General features: G+C 36.0%; 1 protein-coding gene across 1 annotated transcript in view; it reads right to left on the bottom strand.

The window, feature by feature from the left end:
• tmeff2b (transmembrane protein with EGF-like and two follistatin-like domains 2b) overlaps positions 1 to 12,634 on the bottom strand; it is an 84,351-nt gene that overhangs the window by 64,893 nt on the left and 6,824 nt on the right. The gene's annotated exons all lie outside the window — the stretch shown is intronic.

Here is a 12,634-nt window from a genome sequence, read left to right as displayed (position 1 = left end):
ATTTACTGCTTGAGTTTAAAACCGCATGATCCATTCAGACTTCTAAAAGGGAAAAAAATGTCTCACTGTCATTGCTATTGGTTCTGCATAGCCAACAATCTGTTTCTTAAGAACCCCGGCAGTCAAATAAGGCAATGTGTTTCATTATAACTGAGTAAACACATCATTGGTGTGAAACTGCTTCACAGAATTACTTTCTCAGGACAAAAGGACCTTTAGTTACAAGCTTTGAATAGATGGTGTCAAACCTAAAGCGTGTTATGAGCGCAATAGCTAATGACAGAAACTCGGTTATAAAGGCCGCTTTTATAAAGTTGATGGTTTCCCTGGTTTGGGTCATAACATCTTGGAGTATGAAGCAAACAGACCTCTGTTAAGACTCTGGGGAGGATGTCTCTTAATGGACTGAGGTTTTGTGCTTGTCAACAAGAATAGAGTCCATAGACATGCAATATAGATAAGAGCCAAGCTAAAGAGAGATAAGTTATTTACATTATTGTCGAATGTTAGTGGTTTCAAGGATATGATCTTTTCCTTTTTCTGTCTTGACATACACATATATTAAAAAGCAGACACATACAAATACCATTTACTGTACCTTGATTGGAAAGAAGAAACTTTAATGTCCTACTTGTGTGGCACAACGTCTAGACTGAGTTGTATTGCAATCCAACATGTCTCATTGCAATTGTTTGACCTCATCGCGATGATTTCAGATCACCGCAATGATTGCATATCTCTCTAAAAAACACAAGGGGGAGCTGCAGCCCCTGTATATATGAGACAGTATCAGATAGCGCTCCTTAACTGATAGTGTAATTGTTAATTGTTCTTTGCAATGATGCCATATAAGAATCATTTTGGTTCTCCAAAGAAACTTTTATGTTAGGTTTTTAAGATTCTTTTTACCTTTTGCAGTCTGTAAATCTTTCTACTACAAAGAACTTTTTGTGCAACACATTTTTAAAATGTAAGAGTGTCAGTTTATAACTATAGAACTAATTGCTTTCTCCCTGTAAACACGCATCGACATACAGGATGAATATTTCATAGGCTCAACCATCTGCGAGTAAAAGAGCACTAACGGTAGGACCCACGTCACACAGTGTAATGTTACAACATGGAACCATACTGATGCCGTGTCAGATGATGGGTTTCCCCCGGTTTCCTTTCAATATTCCTGCATGCTCGGACCCTTTTAAAAGAAGTGCACCAAAGTGTATTGATCACATACTCAAAATCCTTCATAAAAAATTTATTTTATAAAAGTGTGTTGTCTAGTAATTTAACTTAAATTCAAAGGATAAGGGAGATGGGCCGAGTACCAAAACACACTGCCAATCAGCAGTAAGGGGTGTGTCTACTAACCAACATCGTTGTCTGGGTTGCGTATATGTGGGGCGGGTCTATCAAAAAAAGGTCCAGATTCTATTAGGGTAGGGGCGTTTATTTAGGTAATCTCAAATATGTATCATAAATTCTGTGTAATTAAACCTCAGAAAAATAAGGCTACTAACTAACTAGATTGTATAATTTAATATGTCTGAGATTAAAATGTCATGAATTTTCTTTGGGGGGGGACGCAAAGGGAGGCACCCTACACATGTGGGTGGGAGGTTCTGGGGGGCACACCAAAAAGTAAGAACCACTAACTTAAATGAATTAACAGCCATACAGTACATGCTAAAGCAATTTAACTGCAAGTATACTTCATTAGCATTTCAACTTTTAGTTGTTACTAAAATTATGGTAAATGTAAATGCATTTAAAACATAATACTTGAAATATGCTTTCATGATTTCATAACATAGTTTAGTCTAAGAAGTACATTGTTCATGGTTCCATGTTGCTGTTTGGTATCTCACGGATTAAGTTAATTTAGTAAGTCACTGTAACTCTGGGATGGATTGGCCGTCTGTTCAAGGTGTTTCTCTGAGATATTGTATTGCTGGGATAGCCTTTAGCACTCACTGTGACCAACAGGCATTAGCAGTAGTGAAAGGATGGAAAGACTATGTTCAATTTTGTGGATAGTCTCTGTAGAATAGGTTTGTTGTTTAGAGGAGGTACAGTACACAGCTGTGGTATGTACTGTAAGGCTGTGCCCACAACCACCTACTTTCATACTATATAGTAGGTGAAAAGCAGTATTATGTTGGAACTCATAGTATTACACGAAAAGTAACTGAATGACTCCGGGAAGATCCTGAAGTGTTCATTCGATGGACCCTTTACTATCACTTGAGCCCCTGGGAGAGGAGTTATGCAACAAAGAGGAAGAAGGAGATGTTTGTTTTATTTAAAAATGTCTAAAAGTGGTAACGCAGCTCTATTCAAAAGCAAATACATATGAAGAGTTTGGTTCCAAAACGCAATAAATCCATTTTGACTAATTTGGGTAAAAATGTGTTTTCTATACCAACAAAGTGACAAGATGAAAACCACTATTTTCTGTTACAAACTTTCACATAGCATCTTTAGGTTATAAAAACATTAAAAATTCAAATCCGTTATTTGATTTTCAAAGATTTATTTTAAAAACTGATTATTTTTTCCACAAAATGCAATAAATCCATGAAAAGTTTTTTTTCAAAATGCTATAAATCTATTGAATCAATATATAAAAGTGCATCATCTTTGCCATGTTATATTAATTTAGTTGACTAGTGGTTTACACTGATTAAAAAATAAACATTAATGGCATTAATCAAAACACTTACTTTGTCATATTAAGAACATGTCATTGCTGTCATCGTTGGGATGTCATCGCTGAAATTTTTTGACAGCGATTGGCAAAATGACCTAGGAAAATAAGTCTAGTTTTTAGACAAAAAATATACAATTTAAGTGATTTGGTGCTTAAAGCAAGCCAAAAATAGAATCTGCCAATGGAATAAGAAAAATTTTCTTGAATTAAGTGTTTATGAAAAAAGTCAACTTATTTGAAGAAAATATTTCTTATTCCATTGGCAGATTTTTTTGCTTCTTTTAAGCACTAATTTACTTAAATTTCATATTTTTTGTCTAAAAACTTAGACATATTTTCCTAGGTCATTTTGCTCTTCAAGAAAATACATCTTAATGTTAGAATTTTTAGATATTTTTACTGAAAACAAGACAAAAATACTAAGCAAGAAAGATATTTTTTGCAATGTATACATAGTAAATGAGGAAAAAGTAGGATTCCGTGTGTATTCAAAGTGCCGCCCTTATTGTTTACACTGCGTGGAATGCTGCGCTGTGATTGGTTAAGCGGATTTCTTGCATTCTGCAGGGATGGACTGGCATTTGTCGTGGTTTGGAAAAAAGGGAGAAAAGATGACAGAATAACACGGCGGATATCAGATTTCAGCTGTCCCTTTGTGGTTAAATTGCGCTTGTTTAACGTTATTCCAGTTAACGACAAACTTGTTCACTGTAAAAAAAATCTGTAGAAATTGCATCTGGGTTGCCGGTAACTTACCGTAGATTTAAACTTATGTTATTTACTGCCAACATTTTGTTCAAAGTTAATTGAACATTTAACATTTACAAGTCTTTGTCTTTATAGAGTAAAACTAAAAAACAACATCAAGCCAAACATTCTGGGAAACAAATTCTGAAGCAAAAAAACAGAAAAATGTTGATGATGATTTCTGGTTCCCAGAATGCTTTGCATGAGGCTGTTATTGTATAGTTTTATTTTGTAAAGATAAAGACTTCTTAATATTTAAAATCTATTTAACTTTGAACAAACTCTTGCCAGTAAATAGCATAAATTTAAATCTACGGTAAATTACCGGCAACCCAGCTGCAATAACATTGTAATTTCTACTGAATTTTTTTACAGTGTTGTTAAGACGACATATGTCAGGTCAGAGCCGGCCCAGCCACTAAACGACCATTGCGATTGCAAAGGGCCTCGTGGCCAGCAGAGGGCCCCCTAAAGTCACTTAGCTAGTGGTTGAAAAAAATCATTCATCAAAAGTTACATAAAATAAATATAAATATTAATTATTTATTATTATGGCAATGTTAAAAAGGCTGTTACTTGTTATTATAGTTATTATGAAAGTTCGCTAATAAGATCTCTTTCTTGCCGAGATTGATTGACACACAGCATCCTGTACAGCAGCCAATCAGTGCCCGCGATCTATGTGCAGGCGAGCATCCCGCCCACAGAACGCAAAGTTGAGTTGAGCCGGATCGCTGATACAGACGCGAACTTTTGCTGTTGCTTTAAGGACAATTTCTTTAATTTTATGTGTGTTTGTGCATAAATGCGAAGTAAGTGGATCTTATTTGACTTCGGTAATGACCAAACCTGTGTTCTGTTTAACTTCTCTTTCTTATATTTGCCATCATAACGTGAATTGGTTTATTAAGCTTAATAATTAATATTTAAACGGTTTAACATGGTAAATTAATTCTGTTACGCTTATATTTCATGTATGCCATTGTCATTTCTACATATTTATGTCATTAGTGTAATTATATTGTTAAACGTCTGAATTTAAAGTGTTTTATGTGTAAGAGTAAACAAACTCATGCGCATATGCGTGGTAACATGTCCAGACAGCGCACCGTTGTTAAACCACCTGCTAGCCTTTGCAAAAGTGTATAATGTCATGTCACTGTTCAGTGTTTAATATTTAAACTATAGCAATGCATATGACATACAGTAGCCAGCTTTGTTAGATTAATGTTATGAATGCAATGTTAATTGTTAATCTTCAAATATTAATATTATTTGCAAGTTAATTGTTATTATTCACAAACCTATGTGCCTCTTAAACTCTGCTGTCAATTAAAAATGTTTCTTTAATGGTCAGTGAAAATGACTTTATCAGTCTTTTTATTCAGCAAGTTCATCCGTGTGTATTTGTTGCACTGCACTGCCATTCAGTTCAGTCAGTGGCATCATATTTTTCCTGTTAGACATCAAACATGGAACTGAAATCAAGAACTCAAGGGGGCAGTTTCCCTGACAGGAATTAAACTAGACCTAGACTAAAATAAAAGTAGGCTAAGAGCTGTCCAAACTGAAAAAAGCTTGCACTGACATAACTTTAAATACACCAGTGCCCTTTGTTTTGCCTCAATATCCACAGAAATAATGTTTTTAGTAAGGCATTTTTGTTAAAATTAGTTATGTTTTCTAATTAAACTAAGGCCGAGTCCTGTCTTAAGATATTCCCTGTCCGGGACCACCCCAAGGTCTTTTATTGTCATTCTGTAAGCTACAAGTTGCCACATAAGAACAAAATATGTACTCAGGACCAGATTCTTTTGTAAAAAAGATCATTAACATACAGTATACATAGAATAATTAAAACATAATTTAATAGACACATTTAAAAAAAAATAACATAGTAGATATAATATGTGCAGTATAGTCATAAGGTAGTCGTTGCTTTTCTTTAGGCCTTACTTAAAACGGACCAAATTTTGCTTAGGGCCCCCAAAGGTCTAGGGCCGGCTCTGTGTCAGGTGATGTATCAACATGGCGGATGTAGTACGTCCGAATTAATTCATACTATCCATATCCTACTGATTTAACAGTCGATGAGTACTTCATCTAATTACCGTATTTTCCAGACTATAAGTCACACTTTTTCAAAGTTTGGCTGGTCCGGCGACTTATAGTAAGGTGCGACTTATATGTCAAAATTAATTCTGACTAACATGAACCAAACGAAAACATTACCATCTACAGCCACGAGAGGACACTATATGTTGCTCCTGTAGCCTACCCCTAAAAAAAACATTGTTACCCTTGTTAACTAAACATTAACTTAAAGACAATGGAGAAAGACTTAACAAACAAAATGACCCCAAAAAGAATAATAATTTTAAATAACATGCGACTTCTAGTCTAGTGTAACTTATATATGTTTTTTTCTCTTTGTGACACATTTTTTTGACAGATGCGACTTATACTCAGGAGCGACTTATAGTCCGGAAAATATGTACCTACTTTCACAGTATTCTAATTTATTTATTTTTAATACATCAAGTCTTCTTTCTGGAGATTTGTTTTGTCACTCGGGTATCCTCATGGGGTTTGCACAGTGAATTCCTTTAGTGAAAAGTCAAATAGTGTATTCAAGACATTACTCCCAAAACATGTGTCGGTCGGGCAGAATTAATGGGGTGATTTTGTCACCAGCTTTCCAAAACAATTAACTATTGTACAGCTTTGAAAACCTCTGTCAAAGATGAATGACATCATCACGAACAAAAGTGAGCAATGGACGTGTATCAGTTGTGATTTGGCCGCGAGGCTGCAAGAAATCGATAACTTAGGAAATTGCATTCTTTCAACAGTAATACAAAACAAGGAAGCGTTCCACACTGTACACATGCTACTGTATATCGGCACTTTCTTGCAAATATATAACCGGAACTAACTGTGTTGTAATGAAGATCGTTCAAATTCTATATTTTGATTGGACGAATTAATTTTGGAAGCCATTATAAAATGCTAATAATAATAATGTGCCAGGTTGAAATAATGAACTATATTTCTTGTGACTAAGGAAGACCTTTCTCAATAATAACACTGCACAGATTTATGTGTCCCATTCCTTCAGTCTGCATTAGTGAGAAAGTCAATTTAAACCAAAATTAAACAGAGAGACATTTAAATGTGATGCGTATCTGCTCAAAGTGACCTGTGCCTAACCTGATGTGATGAGGTCTGAGAAAAGATAACAAGAGAGGGAGAAAGTGAACGAGAAAGAGCAGATGGATGATACGACTTCTCTCCCTGAGACGGGACATGCATAAAATTTAAATATTGCAGAATCAGTTGTGTCTTCAGCGATGGTACAGACTACTTAGCTAAGATAAATGATTGTGTGCGCTCATGTGTGTACACATGTGAGAGGGGGTCTATACACATGCAGCCTTTCTGAAAGCCAGATACATGCTGGTAAACTGTTCATCAAGTAAGCAATGAATGGTGGGAGGGCAGGGCAGAGATAAAGATTGAATGAGATAGATAGAAAGGCAGAAAGAGAGAGAGAGGTGGCACAGTGCTGCTAAAACAAGACAAGCAGCCAATCTCTCAGGATAAGCACATCTGTATAGAATGATAAAGAAGCAGAGGGAGCTGGCATACATCGTATGAAATTACAATTGGACACAATATAAATTTCTGATATGCAGAATGTTCAGAGGATTGAATGTAGTGCTGCTGTTTATAAATTTCTCAGTGTTCCTGTACAAAACTTATAGATGCATACACTCACTTAAAGGATTATTAGGAACACCATACTAATACTGTGTTTGACCCCCTTTTGCCTTCAGAACTGCGTTAATTCTACATGGCATTGATTCAACAAGGTGCTGAAAGCATTCTTTAGAAATGTTGGCCCATATTGATAGGATAGCATCTTGCAGTTGATGGAGATTTGTGAGATGCACATCCAGGGCACAAAGCTCCCATTCCACCACATCCCAAAGATGCTCTATTGGGTTGAGATCTGGTGACTGTGGGGGTCATTTTAGTACAGTGAACTCATTGTCATGTTCAAGAAACCAATTTGAAATGATTTGAGCTTTGTGACATGGTGCATTATCCTGCTGGAAGTAGCTATCAGAGGATGGGTACATAGTGGTCATAAAGGGATGGACATGGTCAGAAACAATGCTCAGGTAGGCCGTGGCATTTAAACGATGCCTAATTGGCACTAAGGGGCCTAAAGTTTGCCAAGAAAACATCACCCACACCATTACACCACCACCAGCAGCCTGCACAGTGGTAACAAGGCATGATGGATCCATGTTCTCATTCTGTTTATGCCAAATTCTGACTCTACCATCTGAATGTCTCAATAAAAATCAAGACTCATCAGACCAGGCAACATTTTTCCAGTCTTCAACTGTCCAATTTGGGTGAGCTTGTGCAAATTGTAGCGTCTTTTTCCTATTTGTAGTGGATATGAGTGATACCCGGTGGGGTCTTCTGCTGTTGTAGCCCATCCGCCTCAAGGTTGTGCGTGTTGTGGCTTCACAAATGCTTTGCTGCATACCTCGGTTGTAACGAGTGGTTATTTCAGTCAAAGTTGCTCTTCTATCAGCTCAAATTAGTCGGCTCATTCTCCTCTGACCTCTAGCATCAACAAGGCATTTTCGCCCACAGGACTGCCGCATACTGGATGTTTTTACCTTTTCACACCATTCTTTGTAATCCCTAGAAATAGTTGTGCGTGAAAATACCAGTAACTGTGCAGATTGTGAAATACTCAGACCAGCCCGTCTGGCACCAACAACCATGCCACGCTCAAAACTGCTTAAATCACTGGTCAATGATTTATAATGAGCTGTCAAATGGGATTTTATGGGCAATGTCCATTTGACTTAATTTAACTTAATTTGAAGAAACTACTTTTTTATATGTCAGGGAGAGCGATAGAGAGGTATCTTTTTAAAGTTGCATCTTCTAAATTGTCTTTCAACTACATTTATACACAACAAAGCACTAGATCTGCTGTAGGTGAATTATATGGACACAAGAAAGTACAGTAGGTACAGTGACATTAAACAGAGCTGAAAGTTTACCAAAGGTGATGCCAAAGACATCAGATCATTTGCTGACAAACAGCACATCACAGGGAATCTGCGCTCGCCTCGCATACGTTCTGCTAATGAACTCGGGGCAAAGTTTCTCTGAACTACAACATCTGCTAACTGAATAAATGAATATGCAAATGGATGAGTATCGTTAGCCCACGGGGTGTCAAAGCAACCCAGCATCTGCAGCAGTATTACCTAAAGCTCACATTAATGTGTGTTATTACTGCCAGCCGGCACTTGTACTCATCCACACGGGAACACTATATTATACAGCATAATGTGTAATGGTTTTTGGATCTGGGGTGAAAGAAGCATTAAAAAGATTTCGTTTCTGCATATAAATAAACATGAAAGCCACACGTTTTCTTTAACTTCTGGAGATTTGGGTTAACCCATGACACATAGGAAACCTAATGATTATTTATTTCACTGTACATTTTTAGACAACAGTAAATATTTTGGTTACACTATAGTACATTAGTTAACCACAACATTTATTAACCTACACTGTGAAAAATCATTGCTGTACTTATTTTAAATTTAATCAACTTGAATTTACAATAAATTTTTTTAAATAAAAATTAATTTTTTATTGATTATTTTTGATTAACTCCTCACTAGTCAAGAAAGTCGAAATTACTTTCTAAATTCAAGTTGATTAAACCTTGAAATGTAAGGAATTTTTAAAAGTGTAAGTACATTTTAATATTAACTAAAGTTATATCTGTTAACATTACCCTGTAAAAAAATCTGTAGAAATTACAGTATTACTGGCTGCCAATAACTTACTGTAAATTTTACATTTAAGTTATTTAATGGGCAACAGTTTGGTCAAAGTTAAAGGTGGAGTCCACGATGTTTGAAAAACGCGTTGGAAAAGGAGACGGGCCGACTACCAAAACACACTTATAGCCAATCAAATCAAATCAAATGCCGGTTTGCGTATGTGTGGGGCGGGTCTATCAACAGAAGGTCCAGATTCTATTGGGGAAGGGGCGTGTTTGTTTAGGTGATTTCAAATATCAACATTGGCTTTCAAACATCATGGACTCCGCCTTTAAATGAACATGAAACATTTTCAGTCTTTATCTTCTACAGTAAGTTACTGGCAACCAGATGCAAAATTACAGCAATTTTTTTTACAGTGAAGTGTGTACATTTTTGTGGGATCTAGTGGTGAGGTTGCGCATTGCAACCAACGGCTCAGTCCACTGCTCATCCCTTGGTTTTGAAACGCATAGAGAAGCTACGTTAGCCACCACCAGACAAATGTCATCGTCTGAGACAAGTGAGTAAAAAAAGTTTGTCCGTTAAGGGCTTCTGTAGGAACATGGCGGCACAAAATGGCGACTTCCATGTAAGGGGACCCTCAGTATATGTAGATAAAAACATCTCATTCTAAGGTAATTAAAACATAACGGTTCATAAAGAAAGGTCTTTATACACCCCTGATCATATAGTTTTGTATATTATTTTGTATTTCTGTCAAGAGATCCTTTTAAAAACTACACACTGTACCTTTAACGCACAATTAACTTATAGTTTACAATATACACAATATATAATTTTTTTATACGTTTCATATTTCTTGTAAACACAGTCTATATATACATGTTAAAAAAAACAGTTTACCCAAAAATGAATTTACTCCATTGTGCCTTTTGAAAACGTTCTTTTATGGATAACTATAGAAATTATTTAAGCAAAATGCCCATATATTCAATATGCTGTGCTGCTCTTATCCATATAAGAAATGTGAATGGTGATCTTAGGTGTAGCAAGATTTTCGACAAATAATGACCTCTATTTCGTGCTTATCCGCACAGATTGTAGGGACTACTTGTATCAGGCCTGCATAATGATAACACCATTTTTTATTATGAAACACCAATTGGAAACTCTGCTGAACTTCTCCTTTACTGTTTTACACAATAAAGAAAGTCACATAAATTAGGTTTGAAATGACATGAATATAGGTCAAATATGACTGTTTGTGTGCACCGCTTTCCAATAATAATCAGTGATCCTAACCATTAAAAACACATTGGTAAGGTGCCTTTCACCATAATAACACCAATCTATCAGGTCTGCTGTTGTTTCTTAAGTAAACACATTTTCCCATACAGTGAAATTTCGAGAGGGAGCGCTGGGCTGTCTCGCACCTCCTGGACCCATTCACTGAAGGTTTTCCTGTTGATGAACAACAAATGCTTGTAAGTGAGCACTGCCCCGTCTCTTATAACAGATGGTCCAGTAAGAATAGCCCGGCCATTAGTGTAGTATTTATACACTCATCATTAATCTACCATAGAGCTCCTTAGCTTTAATTTTCAAAAATAGACAAGCAAGAACAGAGCCTGTGTTAAATGAAGGTTGCAGCCCGGTCCATGCATTTTCGGAGGTATACCCTTGGAATATCGGTACGTCTCTGCATACAAGGTTAATAATGACTGAACCTCGCACCTTCTGGCACACCTGTGGAAGACCGGCTCAAAACCTCTGGGAGATGAGCTCAGTTTCACCGCCATATGGCTGCGTGCGACAACCGCCCATAAGCACTGATGGATAGAAACAGTGTTTCCTGTCTGTCTCGTGTAGCCAGACAAATCACATTCTCTCAAGATTTTATCGGGAGAATCACGTCACAATGCGAATCTGGACGGTAGAGAGCACCGACACGCTGACAAAGATACATTAATAACTGAAACATTTCAAGGGCATGCATCCTTTCCCGGAATGCAAAGAATTCTGTTGCATTTAGCAATTTAACAAATTAGCAAGCCCACACAAATGCCACACATTTCAATTCAGAACAACCTTTAAAATATTATGAAAAGGCATGAAAGTACACATCGACCTCAAAGGACGGTTTTGGACACAGACGGTAATTTAAAGTGCTTTCACTTACATCCTTTAATACTTTAGAAATCCTTATTTTAGTATGAAACAACCCTTGTGTAAACTATGACCTTACATACATTGGTCATATATCAGCTGACATTTAATTCTTGCCCAAAAATAGAAACGGCCAAATTTACGTCAATTATAGACCTAATTATGGTTGTTAGCTACAGTATTAAAAATAAAGGTTACAAAACCGTTCTTGTCACGCTCTATGGTTCCATAAAGAACCTTTAACATTAAAACAGAACATTTTTGTTGCACAAAAGGTTCTTTGAAGTGAAATTGGTTCTACACTGTAAAAAATATTTGTTGTTTCAACTTAAAAAAGTAAGTGTTCGTGCTGCCTTCAATTTTTGAGTTAATTCAACTTAAAGCGCTTTTCTAAGTGGATTTAAAAGAGGAACTATATTTTATGGCATAATAGCACTTTTGGGAGTACTTCGACTCGCCTGAAAAGTCCGCTCCCCTTCACTCCAAAAAATGAACTTGGTTGAAGTCAGTTTTACTAAATAATTTCTTGTTCACTTTACTTAACAAACACAAGTAACGACATATGATTAATTTAACTTAGTAATTTCAACAAAAGACTGTGTTTTGTCAGCTTTACTTCAAAATGATTTGTTTAGCCAATATAACATTGTTGCGTAAAAGTAACAGATTAATAAAACCAATACAGACTTGCATCTCATTGGCTGATGATGCTGCAGTGTATTATGGGTAAATTGTTGTTCTGGCAGAATTGTTGTACCCTCTTGCAAAAGTGTAGCACGATTAGATGGGTACCTGAGTCATAAGTGGCCAAGTATAAGTTAATTAACTTGTTCTGATATATTTTAGAACAAAACAAACCAACAAACGGTTTGAAATGTTACATTGCATTTCAAATATGTTTGTGATATGTTTGTTAAACTGTAATTAAATAAAGATTGCTGCACTCTGATTGATTGATTCGTTGTTATGGAGTTATTAAATCATTATTTTTAATTTTGTTGTCATCAAATAAATGTTTCATAATAGTGACTTTACTAGGATTTCTTTAGTCCATGCAACATTTAAATTGTCAATTTTACACAAACTTTTTTAGTAAATACAACTTACATTTTATTTGTTCCACATAGCTTTGTTAAGTAATGTCAACACATTACTTAACAAAGCTATGTGGAACCCACTT

This window comes from Misgurnus anguillicaudatus, chromosome 8 (genome assembly GCF_027580225.2).
Source record: "Misgurnus anguillicaudatus chromosome 8, ASM2758022v2, whole genome shotgun sequence".
NCBI classification, from domain to species: Eukaryota; Metazoa; Chordata; class Actinopteri; order Cypriniformes; family Cobitidae; genus Misgurnus; species Misgurnus anguillicaudatus.
The sequence above is the reverse complement of the archived record's forward strand: the minus strand, read 5'-3'. Positions and strand labels throughout refer to the sequence as shown.